At 34.3% G+C, this 23,919-nt stretch overlaps 1 long non-coding RNA gene across 3 annotated transcripts; it reads left to right on the forward strand.

The window, feature by feature from the left end:
• Positions 1–9,234: 9,234 nt before the first annotated feature.
• Positions 9,235–11,960, forward strand: LOC147537668 (uncharacterized). 3 transcript variants are annotated; one of them, XR_015226133.1, is made up of 4 exons: positions 9,235–9,350; positions 9,440–9,596; positions 10,658–10,787; positions 11,602–11,960. It is a non-coding gene; the product is annotated as an uncharacterized LOC147537668 (long non-coding RNA). The 3 variants fall into 3 exon arrangements; XR_015226134.1 differs by lacking the exon at positions 11,602–11,960 and adding an exon at positions 11,398–11,534; XR_015226132.1 differs by lacking the exon at positions 11,602–11,960 and having other exon boundaries at positions 10,658–10,845.
• Positions 11,961–23,919: the final 11,959 nt, after the last annotated feature.

The following is a 23,919-nucleotide window of genomic DNA, read 5'->3' on the forward strand; positions in this document are numbered from 1 at the left end:
GATTAAAAAAAAGAAATTAAAATCTTTCTCTCTCAATAAAATAATAACTAATTTAAGAAAAAAGAAACAAAAGAAAATAATACCAAAACGTTAGGGTATCCAGAAGAATATACTATAATAAATATGAAAAATTGGGTGACATGTTTGGGGAGAGTGTCTAGAACAATACTATGGGGTCACTCTAGAAACAGTGAGTTAACATTTCGTCACATTTGATTGATACAGCTGTTTGGTGTCTTTAGGCACGAGATGCACCGTAGTATATATAGAGAGAGAAAGAGAGTACAATAACGTAATTATGGCATTGTTTGGTCTGTATATTGACTGACGATACTCTATTTAACTAAATAATTTATGATGACCAATTATATCAGATCAAATAGTTTTAATGGGGTATGGGGAGATTGGTCCACCTTACTTATTTTGTGGAGAGAATTTATTGAAACTACAATTATAAAAACAATTATGTTAATATTTTTTAACAAATCTTTAAACTACAAACATAATGAATGAAATTAAAGTGGCTGAACCGTGATCATAGAAAAAATTGAAATATCGTACATTTGTTGCAATATTGAGTTCTATGAATAATCATTTTGTTTTTGTAAGTCAACTTGGCAAGTTCAAGCTCTCAAGCTATGTTTGAATTTCCTTCCGTTGTCCGCAAAAAACAATTTCAATGTTTCTTTTTTACTAAAACACTATGGAGAAAAGTGAAATTTCGAGCCTTAAACCAATTTCTCATATACTAAGTGTGATACTATTAAGAAATCAATAAAGATCCCCGGCACATCTCCCAGTTGAATCTCGGTCGGTTAATGTGTAGTATCACGGCTGTTAAGAAATCTGTATCAAAAAATGGAAAATGCAAGCAAACATTTATATTAAAGTTTCAAATAATATGTTTGTGACTGAACTAATAAGAAATTTACGACAAACACTTTATAATTTTATTTCAATATCTTGTATTTGTTTAAGTCCATTACTATTACCAGTATGAGAAAAACTTATGTTGCACGTGATGATGCGTCTATCATATGTTACTGTAATTATAGGGGTTATTTCCCTAATGGCCCCCAACTTTGTGACCAGCTTCCCGCCTGGCCCCTACTTTACGAAAAATACCCATATGGCTCCCTTCCGTTATAACACCGTCACTCTCTCTCCTCCATCATGTTTTCTTTCTCTGCCAAGTCATGCCACATCATCTGTTACGCCACCTCATCACCTTCTCCGGCGAGAGTCGCCGGCCGGCCAATTTCCGGCCGGCGACTTCAAACCTAAAAAAAAAAAAAAATTCTCTCTTCCTCTCTCTCTCTCTCTAAATTTTTTTTTTTTTTAGAGAGAGAGAGGAAGAGAGAAATTTTTTTATTTTTTTGGTTTGAAGTCGCCGGCCGGAAATTGGCCGGCGACTCTTGCCGGAGAAGGTGATGAGGTGGCGTAACAGATGATGTGGCATGACTTGGCAGAGAGACAAAACATGATGGAGGAGAGAGAGAGTGACGGTGTTATAACGGAAGGGGGCCATATAGGTATTTTTCGTAAAGTAGGGGGCCAGGCGGGAAGCTGGTCACAAAGTTGGGGGCCATTAAGAAAATAACCCTAATTATAGATATATCACTATTTATTTTTGTTAAGACTTAGGGTCATGGCTTGCCTAGGTTTTGTGCCAAGTTAATGAACATCAAAATTTGATGTAGATACACATACTTAAAATCACTTAAAGGTTAGAGAGAAAATTACAGATTAAAGTTTACGCAACATTTTCCAATTTTATTGTAGAATTCCAGTATGTGTATCTACATCAAATTTTGATGTTCATTAACTTGGACAAATATTAGAGAAAGAATATAGTGATTTCTTCTTTTTTTCCTTCCTCTATTGTGTTTGGAGAGGACATATATCTCTCAATTACCTAAAAATCCGTAAGAACCCTTAATCTTCTCTACTCTTGATTTCTCTTTTTGTATCTTCCTTCCCTTTCTCTCTCTCTCTACAAAATTGTGAATCTCTTTTGAAATCTTAAATTCAATTTGCTCCATCATCTCAATCATCTCAACCATATATTTGTAATTGCTAATTTAACTCAATGGCAATGAAAAAAAAAGAACCATTCATTTTAAACAAAATATCAAAAGGACTTGCAAAAGATTCAGATAACTCTTCTGATATCTTTATTGGTTCTTCGATTTTTCATAAAATTTTCATTTTCTTTCTTACAATTACTATGATAAAAGAAAATGAAAATTAAATTTGGAGTCACACTAAATTTGCTCCTATGAACAATAGTTAGGAATATTAGGTTGGTAATTGTCCGGTATTATTGTAGTTTGTACTTACTACTCAATTTCATATAGACCAAAATTTTAGTGATGTCCTCTGCCACATTTCCAATTATGCTAAGGTAATAATGAACATCAAAATTTGATGTTTTTGAAAACAATAATTGATATTACTTTAGGTTCATTTATGCTATGATTAAGGAAGAACTTCTTTCAACAAAAAAAAAAGGAAAGAATTTTAAATTTATGGGCAATTTAGCGATACCCCCTCACCACTGATTTCTATTTTGACGATACTCTTTTTTTGATTAGGTATTCGTGGAACCCCATTTTTTATATTTAAAAAATACTAAAACACCTTTGTGCTTATTGTTTTATATGTCTTTTTTTTCGATCTCTTATACCTCTTCGATGTTTTGTCGACATATCTTTATTTTTGCATACCTATTTTTTCTCTCTTATCCATTTTTTTCTACTTTACCATAACATTTATCGAAAAATTAAAAATAATAAATCACAATAATTTGAAATAAAAATCGTAAATTCAAAAAAAATATTTAACTTCTCATTTGTTCTATGTTGTACATTAAAATAATAATTTCAAGTGTAATCAATTTGAAAAAGACCTCTTGATATCTATTGTTTTATCTATTAATTATAATTCGTATACATTCAAAAAATACAAATGCAAATTAAAATTGTGAATTGAACGAAAAATTAAAATGTGAGAATAATTGAACTTGCAAATTAGATAAAACAATCCATGGAAATACCGAATTTAGAGTGTTATGTCGATCGTGAACTTACAAATTAGATAGAAAAATTTATGTAAAGACCCAAGTTAAAGAGTTACGTCGGTCGTAGTCATATGAGAGGGAAAAAATATAATAAGTGTAGGTCTATTTTCATATTTTTAAGTATAAGAAAAGGAAGTTTCACTAATATCCAATTAAAAAAAAAAAAATATCGCTAATTGGACATTAGAGGTGAAGGGGTGTCGCTAATTCCCCTAAATTTATTTCAAAGAACTCCAAGTTATGGAACCAACTCAACAATACTAGTATTTGCTTGGTTCAGAGTTTGTTGGAAAACAATTGTCACTGGTTCAGTGGTCTCATTTTTCATTCATATCACCACAAAAAAATTTCATGAATTTTAATTTCTTTGAGATGAAAAAAATGACTCGGTTTGTATTCATAACTTATTCATCTAAAATGTTATGTGATCGTCTGGAACAATTAGGCACTCCTGTAAAACACTCAAGGAAGAAAATACGCACCATTGTAAATTTTTTTGACATTGATTGGTAAACGCTCATCGTCATAATGTGCAAAACCGAATTTTTTGTATCGGACACGGATAACATTAGTTGATCAGCATCTCATAGGGATTTGTATTTTTAGAAAAGTTAAATTCAAATCATGATCTCTCATTTGAAAGACATTAGGTACATAACACCACCAAACTAAAATGAACTTCACGTCTAGTTTCACTTTTCAACAAAACCTTAAAAAGTATTCTGTACAAGTGTCCAGTTAAAAGGAGTAAAGGTGGGTGGTTAATCATTACAATCAGCATCAACATGAATGATAAATGACTTGATAACATATTAGGATCTCATAATACTACGCATGGGTATCCTTTATTAAATACCAAATATCCATTTAATTATCATAATTAAGACACTAATAAGAGAGTAAATGTACTGATTAACCTTTCATGTTATAGATAAATTAGTTATAACCCGTGCCCCTAAGACACGGACAATTGTGTCTTACAAATCATAGAAAGTCAATGATTTTTAACCGATGAATACGAAGTACATCACATTTACAAATAATAAGACACAAAAGAACATTGACGAACATAAGATCATAAATAAAAATTAAAAATAAGTTAATAGTGTTTAATTCAAAAAAGTCTGAAATCGATAATTAGTTTTGGAAGCAGCATAAAAATTCACAGAAGTTTTCAGGTTGTATAATGAAGGTAAAAATTCATTTTACTTTTATAAGAGGTAATTCGAATTGTTCAAAAGAATATTGACAAAAAAATTCATTTTTATTGAAATTTAAAGAAGAAATCAAGAGAAAATTTATAACAAAGAAAATCCTGATAAAAATTTACCGGCAAAGATCTATATAATAAAACAGGTGGATGGGTGCTGACTGGGACAAACTCCTGGATAAATCCAGCCGTTTGTTCAGTTTATCATTTAGTATTGGCCTTCAGATTTCTTACCTCCCTATTTTTTTTATTCGTTCACCTTCTTTTCTTAAATCTTGGGTGAGTTTTTAAAACCTCAAAAATCTGGCCTTTGTTTTGGGTCAGATTAAATCCTACCATTTAAATCATATCAAACTCTTCAAATCGGGAAGAAGATTGACTCTTCAATTCCATCCGTTACTTTCCTTCAAATCCCGGATCCCCACGTACGCTTAAATCTTAATATTCCTTACTTGCACTTTCCATCAGTATTACAAACTCTCTCTTTATTTCTTTCTTCCCCTCTCTCGATTTTCTATCTCTATCTCTCATTTCAGAATCAGACTAGGAGATCCAGATCAAGTTAAGGTATTAGTCAATCTTCTTTCTCTTAATTTTTACAATCTCCTTTCTCTCAATTTTTATGGTTTTCGTTTACTTTACTGTTATGGGTTCATGAGTGAGGGTTTTCTGGGATTCCCATAAGTTGAAGGGGCTTTAGATCTCCCAACCTCTCAAACCATTACCTTCTTCTTAAACGCTGGTGTATTTATTCTTTGGTTTAGGATTTCAGTTACCAACTATTGTTGATGCAGGCGCATAACACGTGGGCCCACGTCCACGCGTGCCCACATCCCATTCGGCCATAATAGTAGGAATTTTTGGGCTTATAATCCAAAAAACGGGTCCTAATAGGACTTTTAGTCCTCTCTAATCCTATAAAGGGTTTAAAAACCAAAAAAATAATACAAATGGATATCTAGTCCATTTGGTGTCATCTAGAGAGAAAACACAAATCTCTAGAATCCCAAATAATTTATAATACCTAAACTAACCTTCCATATATATAAGATCTAATTTAAGCTCAAATCAACCAATATTCGTTTTCCTATTTTATCTCCCTGTTTCTCTCTCCAATTACCGACTCTAAAGGAAGAAAGAAATCTTTATCTTCCTTAAATTTGTAACCGAAACCTTCTATTCCTATCTTTCTCTCTCTCTCTACATCTTCATCTTCTGAAACTATCCTCCATTAAAACAAAAAACTTTGTAACCGAAACCTTCTCGTCCTATCTTTCTCTCTCTCTACATCTTCATCTTCTGAAACTATCCTCCATTAAAACAGAAAACTGAGTTTCTAAGTTTAGGTAAAACTCAAACCAGATTTTATGTTTTCTGATTATGTTTCGATTGAAAATCTTCCATTAACTTGTTTCATTATCATTAGAGCTATTCAAAATCATCATCTTAATTGTTAATCAGGTAAACAATTTTCTTATTTGATGATTTGTTTCAGATCAAGAAAGTTATTATTGTCTTTCTCTCTCTAAAGTTTGTATTAATGATCACGATCTTCATGAGATTAATACTTCATTTCTAAATCTTACAAATCGAGTTTACTTATTGTTTTCAATCAATCGTCATATCAGTTATCAATAGATTTGGAGTTTATGCAAAGTATGATATTCAAATTTTCTCCAGATCTGATTTTTTTTCCGTACAGATTGATGAAACGTGATTCTGTCACACGGTTACTCGTAACAGAATTAACATTATATATACTTTAGAATAAATTACCATAATGTAACGTAAATTATATAAACTTTTTCCTGCGATGTATATCAAATTGAGAACATGATATATGTTCTGGTTCTGCAAATTTTTCAAGAAATAACATTAACATTATATTATTTTGTGTAAATCATATGTAATTTATGAAACATTATATATGATTTAATATCAAAACTGTTCTCGTTTCATTATTAGAACATCTTTGGTTTGCATATGTAAATCCTCTGTACATTTCTGTAAAGTACATATAATTTATTCAAATGTTCATATAATTTACTGCAAATAATATACTTGTATGTATAATTTATTTGAATTAATCTATCTCACTTTGTTATCACAGATGGAGTTCCAGGCAGAATCATCAAATCAAGATAAGGAAATCAAACTGAAATCAGATGGTTGGGATAAGATATTTACAGAACCATGACAGTTATTTCCTGGGGGTGCAAAAGCTTTTCGATATGCTCTTAGGCAATATAGCATCAACACCGGTCATGATTTCAAATTCATAAAGAATGATTCTAAGCGTGTAACTTCTGTGTGTCCTGTTGAAGATTGCAAATGGATAGTGCATGGATGGACACCATTGAAATGCGATTCTATGTTCATATTGAAAGACATGGAAATGAAACATGATTTCATTATTTGTGATAAATGTCTCATTATTTTTCATAAAGTTTGCATAATTTATTGTAAATTATACAATATAAATTCATTCATATAAATGACTTCTATCAGAAATTACAAGGTTTGATCAATAAAAAACTTTTAAATTTTTGCTGTTATCATCGGTTATTTATAAAACATTACCAAATCCTGTGGTAAATCACGGATACTTGTGAATAAATTATACATACTTTACAGTAGTTTAAGTTATACCAGACAAAAATTAACATAATTTATCAAACAGATCTCTAAAAATTGATTTATGACGAAGCTTTGAACATCAGAAACTATGTCACAACATAAAAAACCATAAAAATCAACCCAAAATCTCACCATAACGTTGAAACAAACTTCTTTATGATGAAAAATAACCATCCAAACTCGATTTTATAAAGATTTTCACCTGAAAGTGATGATTGTTCGAAACCCAAACTAATCAAGAAACCTTTTCGTTTTAATGGCGATGATACCTCTTCAACTGAATCAGAATCTTGAAAGATTAAGAAAGTTGAAGAATAAAGCCCGTTTCTTACCTTCTGGAAGATGGCGATTCAATTTTCTCGTTAGGATTTTGGAGCGTCAATTTGGGGAAAGTTGTGATTTTTACCTAAACAGTACAACTGATGAGAGAGAAAGTCGATTAAGAGATTTTGTTATAAACGGAAATACCCAAAAATCACGTTTCATTTAACCGTTACCAAGATTCGCTCGACCCCACATTTAGAAATCCCGTGTAAATAGAGTTGGGACATAACTGGAAATAAAATAGAGATGGTAAGGGTTTTTTTGACCAAAGAGTAAAAGGACTAAAAATCCATGTTTTGAGAAGATTGGACCCTAAACCCTTTTTGAACATTATTTTGGGCTATATACTCACGGACCCTAATAGTAGTCTTAATTAGTATAGGATTAGGAAGTTACTTTAAATTGGTATTTCTTTATTTTAAAGTTTCTATGTTTTAAGTATTTTATTATTTAGGAATCCTAGTTTGAGTCTATCTAGGAAAGTCTTATATCCTATAAAAGGAGGTCTAGTCTATTTTATTATTCACCTTGAAGAGAAAAACCATTGAAGTTATTAAGAATTTTAGTTTATTTATCGTTTCTTATCGTTTTCTTTATTGTTCTTAGTTTATTTTATTGTTCTTCGTTAATTCCGCTGCGTCTACATCAAGTGGTATCAGAGCCATTTTTTTTAACCAATCACAATGGTTAATCCTACCGTTCCTGCTACAACAATCAAAGAGAAGACACCAACTTTTGCCTCCGAATGGGACAACATCAACAAGAAGTTATCCTCGGTTACAAAATTAGAAGAAGCTTTCGAAAATTACAAGAAGGAAAATATGGAAAAATTCGACAATATCAATCATCGATTCGATCAAGTCAATGATTCCATCATGAAGTTATCTAAACAACTCGAAGGCATATGTAAGTCTCCCTCTTCTACCACCACTCCTTCATCTTCTACTTCAATTCAAACATCATCACAACAACCACCTCCAACCACCACAAACACAACCGTTGACACCACCACACCAATTCCAATACCCCAATTCGGTCACACTATCACCAACCCATGCCCGACTACAATCCTACCACCGATTTACACCAACCCTACACCACCACTCTCACCGGTTTTACCATTAACATACATAAACCCTATAACCGTTCCAACCACACCACCTTTCTCCTTCACCGATCAACAAACATCAAACCTAACTTCTATTCGTGATGTGAAGAAACCATGTTCGGACGAATTATTTGATGCATATGCAATTCCGGGAGAAGACATCCTTGTTTCGAATCATAAAATTTTTCCTACACCATATTCAATGCAAAATTCGTCATATTCACCATCACCTCCATCTTCTAATTCTAGTTATACACGAAATATTTCCGCTACAAAACTGCAATTTTGTCATATATCGGCTAAGGTAGTATATGTGGGTTCTTTCATCGATTTAAAGGACGACGGGCGATGTCTAAATTTATTGGACGTTTATACGTTGGCATTATTTTTGCGAGTATCTTGGCAATATATGATTCAGCTTATAGTTGGTGGTATGGTCCAGATTTGTCTTCTACGGATTTTCAGCAAATTTCGTGAAAAGTGGGAATTAAGGATAGCTATGGCGAAGTTCATCATATGCGGGTGCATCAAAAGATTTTCTTCATTGAAAAGGTTCGGGACGAACATTCTGGGGAACAGGGTGCTGATGCAGGCGCATAACACGTGGGCTCACGTCCACACGTGCCCACATCCCATTCGGCCATAATAGTAGTCTTAATTAGTATAGGATTAGGAAGTTACTTTAAATTGGTATTTCTTTATTTTAAAGTTTCTATGTTTTAAGTATTTTATTATTTAGGAATCCTAGTTTGAGTCTATCTAGGAAAGTCTTATATCCTATAAAAGGAGGTCTAGTCTATTTTATTATTCACCTTGAAGAAAAAAACCATTGAAGTTATTAAGAATTTTAGTTTATTTATCGTTTCTTATCGTTTTCTTTATTGTTCTTAGTTTATTTTATTGTTCTTCGTTAATTCCGCTGCGTCTACATCAATTGTACTAAATGCTCTTAATCTTGCCTAATCTGGATTAAATCACTTTTCACATCTCCTGTAAGTTTTATCACATCTCCTGATCTACCCATTTTTATTTCTGTAATCTCTCTGATAGAAATGGTTTATGGTTTGCCTATTTTTTGCAGAAGAAAGCACATCAGGCTTTCTCTCGTGACGAAGAATAGGAAATACACTCTTGTCTCTCTGTCTCTACCGGCAATGAGTTTTAATAGATGTTTGAATTGAATCTGCATCGACAATTTCAATAAGTCAACAGTCTATTTGAATCCAATTCTCATAGAGGTGAGAAGCATTTTTCAATTCTTTGAAATCTAACAGAATTTAGACCCTGATTATCACTTATTTTTATTGGTATTTTTCTTTGGATAGTTTGCTTGAATTATGATCTCTGTTGTATTAGGGTATACTCATATAGGTTACTTGTATACCCCCTAGTCGAGGCTTCATTTCTTTGCTTAAGTTTCGTTCTGATAGACTATTTTGATTTGAAGAAACATACATCTAAAAGGACGATAGTGAGTTGCACTTGGAGTTGTTTGTACGCAAAACAAAAGTCTCATATGGAAACTCCATCATCTTGAGGAAGCTAATACCAATCTATCAAACATACTCGAACTTGATACATTCCATTCGTGTGCTCAAAGAAAGACATTGATCTTTGGGATACTCTTTGAACATTAAGCATTTTTCGTCCGAGCCCAAGTCGATATGGCATTTCAAAATGTTAACTCTCATCCCTATCTCTCTCTCTCTCTCTCTCTCTATATATATATAATTCAAATTGTCTTGAAAATGATTGAGTGAATATATGATGAAAAAACCAGCAAGTTCGAGAATGCAGTTCAGCTGCTGAAAAAATTAGGCGAATTGATACTTGAAATATTGAAGTTAAGATGTTGCTTAAGCATGTAAGATTGGTGGCCGAAGCTCCTTCCAATCCAAGGCCATGGTATTCTTAGGTCACAGTGAAAGGCTTAACCATGCCAACTATGTGCTCCATTGTAATTGAGATGTTTGCTGGTCACTTGTAAATGGGAAATTTATGTTGAAAAAATAATTTAGCTAATAAATTTCAATCTAAATGTATTAAAGCGCTTCTTAGCTGGGCTGCATCTAAATGATAGCTTGAATCAGTAAGAGATACGAGGTTTTGAGTAGGCAACTTGCATGTCTATGAGAATTTCGACTGATATGAACGTTCTTGGACCATTGAAGTTATGAAACACTGTTAACTAGATTGCCATTTAGATTGGAATTCCAAGCACAATAGTTATACACTTGTTCTATATCTTTTAAGGCCTCTTTGAGACTGACTATTTTTATCTTTTCATTCATTCTTACAGGTATGAAGATACGCCTTGTATTTGGATAAAGAAGCTGGTAGAAGCACGCAACTTATTGTGTACAATGTTCATGCCAAAGGGGGTGTATTCTGCTGCCAAATTTGGCATGTTGGAAGAATTTGTTGTTCAGGTTAGCTTCAAACTTGTAACATTTTCCTTTAATTACTGACGATGAGTCTCTTAATTTTCAATAGTCTTTTCCAACTGAGTTACTACATCAAAGCTACTTGGTGATGGCATTCAGCAAAATAACAACATTAGTCTTTTACAAATAATTAATAAACCTCTCAACCTTCGAAATGACAATCAAAACAAATCCTTAAATGCCTAGCTTAAGCAAGTATTGGAACTACACGATTACTCAGATGCATACATGTTCCTTCGATCTACCATGTATATGTAAAATGCCATTGGTACCCCAACGTCGATTGAATGGGAACTCAACAGAATTCAATTTTCCACGAAAGTTAAGGATCGATGACATTCCACAAATAATTCATGACTTCAGAGTGGTTGCAAGGAACGCTATAGAGCCCGTTATATTTTTCTTGCCTTACGGAAACTTTTGCATTAATGTTTTTTTATTATGGCACAAGAACAAGCTAATTAAAAGATTGAAAAACAGTTATGAAGTTCTATTATGGGAAAAAAAATCTTTACTCAATGATGTAAACTTTTATTTTATTTTTGTATCTAATGAACTCTATACCTTCTAATAAGGCTAACTTAGTTGTGTGAAGGTTTTGACTGAGTGGAAATTTGATGTGGTCATTAGTCATGGCTACCTAATCGACTTGTTTATGAAAATTCAAATCAATGACCGAACAAATGGATATGGAGAAAATCTCGGTCTTTTCGCATCACAGGTCGCTTAAGCCATTGTCAATGAGATAGGATCTGGTAATGAAAAATTAAGTCTTTCTCCCTTTGCACATTATATGCAGTCAGGCTGAGCCATTGAAACAAATATGGAATTGTCTACTGTCATATGGTTAAGCGAGGATGAAAATGGTTCCGGAGAAGGTTGACAGTCATCGTATTCTTGGACCATGAGGCATCAAGGGTGGAATTTATGGTTGCCTATGAGTATGGTGAAGAAAATGGTGACAATGCAATATTGAGTTATGCTGCTGATTTGTTGTTTATGGTTGAACATTCTTAATGAATCTAATTTACTGTAGAAAGTAAGCATTGTAAGCGAACGGGAAAAAACTATCATTAATTAATCTATAATTGTTAAGAAAATGTATTATCGTATATGATGTATATAGTTATCAAAGAATTATAATTATGTTCTACTGTACTTTTTTTTCGTTTCGACTACATTCTACTTGTGTTTCATGATCTTAATTTATATGAAGATACAGAAACGTGGTGAATTTGTTCTTAATTAAAAGTAACAAAATCTCTGTTTTGCCCATAATCCTACTGTAATATGTGTATTTTCATTTGAGATTGAATTATTTGACTTCTTTTGGTTCATTTTAATGGACATCACGTTTACACATTTGAGTTTGAATTATTTGACTTCTTTTGGTTCATTTAATGGGCAACACATTTACACATTTGGTTACTACAGTCCTAACACATTATGGATATGTATGTTTTTGGGTATTGTTGGTATGGTTATTTGTTATTTTTTTTTGGTTAAATTGAAAAGAAAAGAGGATTTTATTTTACCTGAATTGTCTAAGTTTGATTCACGTATGTTTTTGTTTTTTATAAAATTTATTTGTAATTGTTTATGTTCTTCAGTAAAGTCACTTCATTTTTGTACGCTTGTATCATGTTGTTACTTGAGCCACGAAAGCAACTAGCCAATCTGGTAGATGAATATAGAAAGTTTGTACAATTTCATGTCCTTTTTCATGTGTATTTACTCTCTTCCCTCTGTAATTTTTATTTTATTTTTACACATCTCGATTTTGTTTACCACCTTCTAAACCTTTCAAGGTCTCTCTTAATCCTACCAATATTCCTCCAATTTTGAATACTATTTTTTTAGGTTCATACGAGTAACGCAAGACTAAGACATAACATTATACCAAGGTTGCCGTGACGGGAGGCACGGGCTATACCCTAGTATATATATATATAATATATGCGTCTTATATCTATCTGTTTAGATAATTTGTAAAGTCTAGTTAAAAGATTGTAAGACTACCACCTAATTGACTCTTACTCATCTCAAAAAAAATTTTGAAAAGTAAAAAAGATAATAAATTTAAATCGTAAAATCAGAGAAAGAATAACTATTAACTCTTCAAAATAGATGTTTTTCAAATCTAGTAGAAAAGATTGAAAATCAAAACTTCAATAAAAAAAAAATCAATTCTTCGCTTTAGAAAGATTAACATAGAAAGCGAAAATAAAGTACAGAAAGCGAAAATAAAGTAGATCGATATAGAAAGAGATACATGTAGAGAGAAGGAGATTTACCATACAACAATTGTATTTACAATTATATATTTCAGTAAACTTATGGAGAATGCAAAATATTAATAAAAGATCTATATATACTGAATTTTATGTATTAATCATACATTACTAATTACATATTAACAAAATTAAGAAAAGCTAATATTAAATCAACTAAGAAAAACTAATATTGAACCATCGACAAAAATTTCTTCTACTAACAAATGAGAAATTTGGTAAGAAAGAGGGAGATAGAAGTGTAAGAAAGAAAGATTGTGGGAGGAAAGTATGTATAGAGAAAGGATTGAGAGGTAAAATCCATTAATCTTCTTCTTTTATAACCGAAAGACAATTATTTTTTGGAAAATTATGGAGATAGAGAGGTTATGAGGGAGATATCAAGGTGATAAGAACCTTCAAGTTCTTCTCTAGGCCAGCCAAAGATAAACGTAATACTAAAATAAAACTTTATTAATAACATCAATATTCATATTCATATCTAACTACTATGCAGGGACGGAACCAGAATCAAAAATAAAAGGGGGCCGATATTAAACCATATTTCTTAACATTCATGGGGTTATACGAGAAAATTGATGATTTAAGTTTTAAGCACAATTTTATTCACAACTTGTTGGTAAACTGCAATCGCTCTAATGAACTAAAATATATAACTTTTGGTTATATTTCAGTTGTCTTTTCAGATAACTTGAAAAAAAGAAAAGAAATTGTATCTAAATTTTTCACTTGAATCAAAAAACATAATCGAAGTATAAAAACATTTAAGTCTTTACATACATTTTCATTTATTTTAGAATTGATTCTGAAATAAATAAATTAATTCCATTGATTAAAAAGTACTATATTAACAACAAAAAATATTAACAAGAAATGCTTTTATTTGATGCTTAACCAAAAACTTTACAAAGATTGGAAAAATTAAGCCTAACAAGATTCGAACTTAGGTCCCCCACGCTCACAACCCCCACATCTACCATCTCACCGTCACCACATGGCTGTCTTATTTTGACTTGAAAATTATTTATCTAATGAACCAGTGAGCAATAAGCAATTAAATGAATTTACATCCAACCAAGGGGGGCCATGGCCCCTCTTGGCCTGGCTGTAGATCCGTCCCTGCTACTATGAACTCAGCCATGTATATAGGCTACAACTAGACAAATTAGACTCTAACTAGGACTCAATATTTAGAATTATAAAAATATAGAAACTCCTAAATTACTTGGAAACTTTAAAATATAGAAACTCCTAAATTACTTAGAAACTCTAAAATATGGAAACTCCTAATATTAGATAACTATAGAATATCTTCTAAAATATGGAAACTCCTAATATTAAATAGCTATAGAATATTTTCTAAAATATATCATAATATTAAATATAGAGAATATCTTTCTCTATCATTCCTCCTCCCTTGACAGCATCCTTGCCCTCAAGGATGTTCTCGGTCATTGTTAACACCGGGTCTCCCTCATCTTCGACAATTGGTATTTCATCATCAATCACAATATAGAGGATAAGTGCCTTCTTCAAAACAGAAACATGAAAAACAAGATGAATTTTAGTTTCCTCTGGTAATTCCAAACGATACACTATTGGACCGATTTTTTCCAGTATTCTGTATGGACCATAGTACTTTGGAGATAACTTTAGAGACACCCTTCTTACTGTAGAACTTCTCTTCTCAGAGCAGTTAATCTTATTAGATGCTACTTGTTTGGAATATCCTCCATATATGAACAGTTTTGTTTCCTTCAGTAGATTGATGTTCATCGAACAGTTTGATCGAGGATAAGGTCTAGGAACATTTTCTTCAATGTGAATTTCCTTCTTTTTGGATTCTTCTTTTTGTATATTCATCAGGATGGCATCAATGTCGTCTTCCTCTGAGATTTTTGTGTTCTCTTTGTGAGCTTCCATCTCCTCTACTTTGGTTGTTTTTCTCTTTGTCTTCTCATCTTTTTCGGGCTTATTAACCATATTTGAAAGACAATCAAATTTTTCTTGATATTCATTGTATGGGGTTGTTTGTTGTAATTTTGCTTGTGCATCCCCTGCGTCGTTCTCCCGAAGCGATCGACAACCGCTTCGACAAACTCTTCTCATGAACGAATACTTCTTTTAGCCCAACGACACCATTGCAATGCTTTTCCATCCAAGTAATTGATTGCAAACTGAATCTTTTGGTCTTCTGCAGTGTCATAGATTTCAAAATATTGTTGAGCTTGAAAAATCCATCCTTCCACATCTGATCCGTTAAACCGTTTAAAATATAACCTTTCACCTTTAAAATGATTACCTCTTTGAGACACAATCTCTCTATTGTTGGCCAATCGAGATTTACCGTCATCTCAGTCATCTTCTCTGCCAATTTACCCAATTGCTTCTCCATTCTTCTTTTTTTTTTTTTTTTTTTTTGAGTTTATACCAAAAACAAGATTCTCTAACGAAGGGAAAAAAAATAGTGCGAAAGCGAATGATAGGAGCGTTTGCTCTGGATACCAATTGATAAGAACCTTCAAGTTCTCATCTAGGCCAGCCAAAGATAAACATAATACTAATAGAAAACTTCATTAATAACTTCAATATTCATATTCATATTCATATCTAACTACTATGAACTCAACCATATATATAGGCTACAACTAGACAAATTAGACTCTAACTAGGACTCAATATTTAGAAATATAAAAATATAGAAACTCCTAAATTACTTGGAAACTTTAAAATATAGAAACTCCTAAATTACTTAGAAACTCTAAAATATGGAAACTCCTAATATTAGATAACTATAGAATATCTTCTAAAATATAGAAACTCCTAATATTAAATAGCTATAGAATATCTTCTAAAATATATCATAATATTAAATATAGAGAATATCTTTCTAAGTAATGTTTTCATAACCTAAAACACAATTTTATGTTTTCATAACCTAAAACACAATTAATATTGAAAAAGTTATGGAGATAATAAATTGTGAAAATGGTCATTAGTATAAAATTAATCTGTCATTAATTTTATGATGGTGGTTATAATTTGAGTTTAGTAAGGATTGAGATTTAACTGTGGAAATTGAACGGTCAAAATTTATCGTGAGTTTGTATAATAGATTTAGTGAGTGGGTGAACGAGTTGTGTTTTTTTAGGTAGGTAAGAGATCTAATGGCTAATATCTGAGAAAAAAACAACAGACGGTTAAATTTATCTTTTGGTTTGTCCCAGTCGGCAAAAAACATTGCGTTTTATGGAGATAGAGAGGTTATGAGGGAGATATCAAGAGTTAAGATTTAAGGAGATTTTAGGGATTAAGATCTAAGGGTTATGATTTCATGACCTAAAACACAATTAATATTGAAAAAGTTATGGAGATAATAAATTGTGAAAATAGTCATTAGTATAAAATTAATTTTTCATTAATTTTACGACGGTGGTTATAATTTGAGATAAGAATTAAGGGTTGAGATTTAACTGTGGAAATTGAACGGTCAAAATTTGTCGTGGGTTTGTATAATAGATTTATTGAGTGGGTGAAAGAATTGTGTTTTTTAGGTAGGCAAGAAATCTAATGGCTAATATCTGAGAAAAAACACAACGGACGGTTAGATTTATCTTTTGGTTTGTCCCAGTCAGCAAAAAAACATTGCGTTTTATGTAATAGACTAGGTAAAGCCCGTGCCTCGGCACGGTGATAGTCTACATTCAAACCCATAGTTTGATCATCATAGCTTGAGAAACTAAAGAACCTCCCACATATTTGAGTTCTATTCAGATCCCCAACAACTCGACAAAATTTAAAAGAACGTTGAACAAGTGAGAAGATATAAACACCTTAAGATATGGAAAGATGAAAAAAATATTTAGAACAAAGTAAACCTAAAATGATGAAAGAGATCGTGAGAAAACATAACATAAATTACAGAGAGAACACAAATGATGTTTCCTACTTGCTTGCGATAATAAAATAAAAAAATATTAACAAAAAACTTAAACTTCCGTAGGCCACGGACAGGTTCTTTTATCATATATATCGCAAATTATATACAATTATACAACTCAAATTTTATTGGCCATAACACATTAAATTTTAAAAGAGGAACAAAAACATATCTGTTTAAAGACCAAATCTTTCAACAAAAACAAAAGACCAAATCTAGCATACAATCAAATAAAACATGAAAGTAACTAACGCCTCGCGAACTATGAATAGTCAGATGACATATATGAGTTTAGCAGGTCATAGCATGGTAGATGTTAAGGACTGAATTTACATATTATGTTAACTTACCGGGTGATGCAATTGTTTCTTCGATTTGTTAGGCAACTTCAGAATAGCTGAAGTTAATGTTTTTTAGTCTAGTTTGTTTTAATAAGTTATTGCACCTCTTTATTTTCTCTCTGGTTTATTAGTTGTACTCCTTCGGTCTTCTTTCATCCTTTTCTTAAAAGTCTTGATTTGGTTTGTTTCTTTAGATTTTTGTGTTTGATAATACACAACTGTATATGCAAGAAACTTTATTGGAAGGCATTTTTAAGAAAATTTTGAACAAACACGATTGGACCAAAATAAAATAAAATCTAACTCTTTAACTAACACACATTGAAATTGGAAACGGTTTACCTCTGAGAATCCAATCGAATTGTCATGTGATTTGGTCAATGCCGACATCATGGATCAATCAGTGAGTAGAAAACCTAATTAGCGGAGAACCATTGAACAAAATCAGAGAGAGCTAAGAGAGAGGGAGATATACAGAGAGAGGAGTGTGAATCATACCTGCAAGAGAGCTGCTAATGCAAAACCCTAATTTAAGAAGGGAGAATCAATCATAAATGCCAGGCGATTGTCCTAATCTGCCATCATAAAAAGAGAAAGAGTGAGAGAAGAATAATCGAAACAAATTAGAAAAATAGAGAAAGGGAAAAGATTGAATCAACCTATCGGTTGTTCTCAACATATTATTAAACATATCGACGAAGAAAAATGGAGTAAGGAGAATATACCTGATAGCGGTAGAAGGGAAAGAATTGATGTCTTATTGCAATTGCAGGGCTCTGGGAAAGATTAATAGTGGGGAATGTTACGGCTGATGCAATTAAGGTTCTTTTTGTTGAGAATGCACTTAAGTCTCTAGTCCTAATGGAATGAAACGGCTGGAAAAAAAGACTTAAGTGTCCATTAATTAAAAAAAAAATTACTTATCGGGTTCAATGACATTAAGAGAGAAGAATGTGGGAGTACATGCACATTTACTGTTTTAAGATATGGATGGATCTAATGCATCTAACGGTTCAAACTTTATCTAAAACAAAATAGACCATCACGATTGTCATAGAGTTTGTTAAATAGATTTACTGAGTGGGGAACAAATTTTGGTTTTTTGAGGTAGGTAACAGATCTGATGATCAAGATTTGAGGAAAAACACAATAAACGGCTAAGATTTGTCTTTGGTTTGTACCAGTCAGCAAAAAAACATTGTGTTTTATATAATAGATTTTGCAAGCCTGACTTGGTCAATTTCTTATGACAAGTTTGGTTAAAAGCAATGATATTTTTGAAGGTCAATTTTACTCATCCGACAAAACGTCATCGGTTGAAGACTACCGCGATTTCAAGAAAAATAAAATAAAATTGCTTCATCTTCTTGACCTTCCTTCTTCTTCATCTCTCTCGTCACTTTCTTTTTTCTCCATTTGTCGGCAATGGGGAGGACCTCCTGCGTCGACTGAATCTGGGGAAGATTAAATAAAAATACGGAATCAAATTGAAGAAAATTAGTTAGGAATTGTTAGTACTAAAAGTTCCGGAAGCTATCGAACCTATCCTAGAAATTAATCCGATTATGAAGATTAATCAAAAAGCTATGCCAAAACTAAATATGCAAGCAGAATTAACGAGGTTCGGCTTAAAGCCTACGTCCTCGGGCGAACAAGAAATCTTTATTGAAGGATAGATGAAGACGACTCACACAACCCGCAAGTTCGTCCCAAGATAGTACCGTATAGAAATTAACCTTCTATACTAGATCTTCGACGACCGAGAAATTAAACACCGCTCAAAACTATGAACAAAATTTCTCTCTCACTTGCTCTCTCTCTAGCTCTCTCTAAAGAAGAGTTGTTGTTAAGTTGTTGTGTTGATGTTGCGTTGATTGCTCAACCCCTATTTATATAATGTATAAACCGAAAATTTGAAGCCAATAATTGGAAACCATCCAATTTTGGATTGAAACCGCCATCAACCATACCACCCCATTGGTTCTACCAAAAATTGGAAACAATCCAATTTGGATTGAAACCGCCATCAACCATAACCGCCTCTTACGATTCTCTACCTCGTTCACAATTTGATACTCTTCAAATTTTGGACGAACACCAGGATACTCCTTGTGAGATATATCTGCTTCTTGTTGCTTCATCCGACTGCACCATATGACCATGGTTGCCTACGTACCGTTTTATAGGATCAAACCTACCGTAGTTCTACCAACCCTTTACATAAAGTTTACCTTGTCACCATTACGCCCTTTCGGGCAACTTAACACGAGTCGATTTGTAGCAATTCCAGGCAATGCTGAAACTTGCTACACGTCACCACTTTAGTCAACATGTCTGCGGGATTCCCATTTGTGTGTACCTTCATAAGAGAAACATCACCTTCCTCTATGACATCTCGTATAAAGTGATACCTGACATCGATATGCTTAGTACGAGCATGATGATCCTGATTCTTTGCCAAGTGGATCGCACTTTAACTATCACACCATACATCTACGCGCTCCTGCTTAACCCCTAGATCATCCAGAAGACCCCACAACCACAATGCTTCCTTCACACCCTCGGCCATAGCTATATACTCGGCCTCCGTAGTAGATAACGCAACTGTAGATCGTAACATCGATCGCCAACTAACTGGAGCACCATGTACCCTAAGTACATAACCAGTAGTAGATCGTCTTCTATCTAGATCGCCAGCATAATCCGAGTCAACATAACCGCTTACCTGACATGTGTCTCCACCAAAGCACAAACCCGTATCAGCGGTACCCTTTAAGTACCTCAAGACCCACTTCACAGCTTCCCAATGTGTCTTCCCCGGGTTTGCCATAAACCTACTAACCACACCGACCGGTTGTGAAATATCCGGACGAGTACACACCATAGCGTACATCAAACTGCCAACTGCACTAGCATACAGTACACGATCCGTATGATCCTTCTCCACCGTAGTAGTGGGAGATTGTCTTCCCGAGAGCCTGAAGTGTGGTGCCAAAGGTGTCGACACCGCCTTCGCATTCTGCATCCCGAATCGAGAAACTACTCGTTCGATGTAACCTTTCTGATTCAAGTATAGTTTCTTACTTGACCGCTCTCTCTTAATCTCCATTCACAGTATCTTCTTTGTAGCGCCTCTCTCTTGACTGAGTTGAGATTTCAACTTATCTATCTCCGCCATGCTTCGAGAAGCAATAAGCATGTCATCCACATACAAAAGGAGATAAATAAAGTCACCTTCGCGAAACTTCTTGATGTATACACAACAATCATAGTCACTTCTGCGAAAACCATGCTTTAGCATGAAAAAATCAAATCGTTTGTACCATTGGCGAGGGGATTGTTTTAATCCGTAAAGAGACTTCCTCAAACAACATACTTGATTTTCTTTGCCCTCAACCTTGTATCCCTCAGGTTGAGCCATATAAATTTCTTCTTCCAAATGTCCGTGCAAGAAGGCGGTTTTAACATCGAGTTGTTCCAGCTCAAGATCACTGTGAGCAACAATACTCAATAGCACCCGAATAGAAGTATGTTTCACTACCGGTGAGAAAATCTCATTGTAGTCGACCCCTTCTTTCTGTGCATAACCCTTGGCCACTAGTCTTGCCTTATACCTTGTACCCTTGATCTCGGAAGAATCCTCTTTCTTCTTGTACACCCCCATTTACAACAATAAAAGACTTACCTTCGGGCAATGGGACAACCTCCCATGTCTTGTTCTTGTGAAGAGACTCCATCTCTTCTTGCATAGCAACCAACCAACTCTCTCTTTCTTCCGCGGTAATAGCTTGTTTGAAGGTGACCGGCTCGTCGTCTTCCACCGAGAGTACATATTCAACCACATTTGCCTGCCCGTAATGCCTAAGAGGTTTGTCTGCCCCTAACCTCTATACCGGTTTATATAACCGTTTCGGCCTAGTGTGTACCGAAACATCCTGCTGTTGTTGTTGTAAAACTTGTGTACCTTCCCCTTGAACCTCTTCATGATCGGGTTCATCAATTTCCTCATCCTGAATATTATCCTGATGCTCCACCTGATCATGATTCCTAGAAACCCGTTGGTCTTCGGCTTCTACTTCCACTACTTGAGCTTTAGTAGACCCAACATCACCACAACTAGGCACCGTAGCTTTCGCCATAGCTACAATAGATGACTCATCAAACACCACATCTCTGCCGATTACAAACTTCTTGCCTTCCGTACACCATAGCCGATAACCCTTGACTCCTGTAGCATATCCTAAGAAAATTGCCTTCTTTCCTCTATTATCAAGTTTGTTACCTTTGACATGGTAATAGGTTGTAAAACCGAAAACCCTGTCTCCCGTAATCTGCATGTTCACCTGACCACACCTCGTAAGGTATGCCGCCATCTAAAGAAGAATGTGGAGACCTGTTCACAATATAACAAGCTGTAGCAACAGATTCTGCCCACCATTCTACGCCTAATCCCGAATTGGAGCGCATACATCTAGCCTTCTCAAGTAGTTTACGGTTCAATCTCTCTGCGACTCCATTCTGCTGAGGTGTGTTTACTACTGTCCAATGCTTCACAACGCCTTCCTGATTACAAAACTCCTTGAATGCCCCATCCGTATACTCGGTCCCATTATCCGATCTTAACGTCTTCAGCTTTCGACCAGTTTTGTTCTCAACCATTGCTTTCGACACTAGGAATGTGTTGAATACCTCATTCTTATGCTTCAGAAAATAAAGCCAGACAAATCTCGAATGATCATCAACGAATGTAACAAAATACCTGGAACCACCCTTGGAAGGTAACTTTGCCGGTCCCCAGACATCGGTATGTACGTAGTCTAATACCTCTTTTCTCCTGTGCTTGCTTGTATAGAACGTCACCCTGTGTGCCTTCCCGAACACGCAATGCTCACAAAACTCCATGCAAGGCTTCTTCATGTCCTTCAACAAGTCTTTCTCGCACATCAAAGATAGACCTTTTTTTGACATATGCCCAAGGTGCATATGCCAAAGCCTCGTACTAGCCGTTGGATCCCTTCGACTGATTCCTACTACTACATCTCCCGTAATTGTTGTCCCAAAAGTTTGTATAAAATACCGTAACGAGTACCTCTCATTACCACCAAAGAACCCTTAACGACTTTTATGGAACCATTCTCTATAATTATCTTACAGTCGTTCCGCTCTAACACACCGAGGAAAATTAGATTTTTCCGCAAATCGGGTATGTGTATTACGTCCGTCAATGTTCTCACCACTCCATCGTGCATCTTGATACGTATTGTTCCGAGTCCCACAGTTTTACATATACTATCATCACCCAGTATAACTGTACCACCATCTATACTCCTATAGGTAGTAAACCACTCCTTATTTGGACACATATGGTGTGACGCCCCAGAATCAAGCATCCACTTATCGGAGATCTTCTCAGACACCTCTGTTACCGAGAAACATTCGTCAGGGTCTTCTGACACATATCCCGCCTCTTGCATCTCTTGTTTCCCCTTGTAGCCTTCGTTCTTTTGTTTCAACTTTCTCTTTGGACAAGCCGCTTTAAAGTGGCCAAGCTCACCACAACTAAAACACGTTTTATTGAAAGAGCCTCTAGATTTGGATCTAGGTTTTCCGCCCTTTCCCTTTCCTCTTTCATTACTCCTTCCCCTCATTGCCAACAACCCTTGTGCTTGTTCCTTGTCTACTCCACCCGACGTCAAACTGCTAGTAGCAACCTTACGAAGGTCATCCGCAAATAACGAATTTCTCGTCTCTTCCATGCTTAGACTGTCACCAACAAGCATCAAAGTTTGAACAAGGTTCTCATAGGATTTAGGCAATGAAAGTAACAATATGAGGGCTTGGTCCTCATCCTCAACCTTAACATCAATATCCTTCAAATCTGAGATAATCCTATCAAACCTATTCACATATTCCTGAATAGAAGAACCCTCTTCCATTCTACATGTGAATAATTTGGATATTAAGTAGACCCAATTCGTTAAAGTTTTCGTCATGAAAGTGCTTTCTAGCTTTAACCACACACTCGCCGTCGTTTTTTCTTCGTCTACTAGGAACGCCACGTCCCTCTCAAGACACAACATAATGGTGGCCCGTGCTTCGAGGTCTAACTCCTCCCAATCCTCATCTGACATATCTCCTGGTTTCTTTCCCGTCAACGTCTTGTGTAATTTCTGCAAAATTAACAGATTTTTCATCTGCATCCGCCAATAAAAAAAATCGTTTTTCCATTGAACTTCTCTATCTCATATTTTCCTGATTTGACCGTACCACTTCTCGATCCCATCTTCTTTTCGTTCAATCTCAACAAGGCTCTGGTACCAATTGTTAGTACTAAAAGTCGCAGAAGCTATCGAACCTATCCTAAAATTGATCTGATTATGAAGATTAATCGAAAAGTTATGCCAAAACTAAATATGCAAGCAGAATTAACGAGGTTCGGCTTAAAGCCTACGTCCTCGGGCGAACAAGAAATCTTTATTGAAGGATAGATGAAGACGACTCACACAATCCGCAAGTTCGTCCCAAGATGGTACCGTATAGAAATT

The sequence above is a fragment of the Eschscholzia californica genome, unplaced genomic scaffold, assembly GCF_041429995.1.
Source record: "Eschscholzia californica isolate CP2 unplaced genomic scaffold, dmEscCali1.0.p SCAF_5, whole genome shotgun sequence".
NCBI classification, from domain to species: domain Eukaryota; kingdom Viridiplantae; phylum Streptophyta; class Magnoliopsida; order Ranunculales; family Papaveraceae; genus Eschscholzia; species Eschscholzia californica.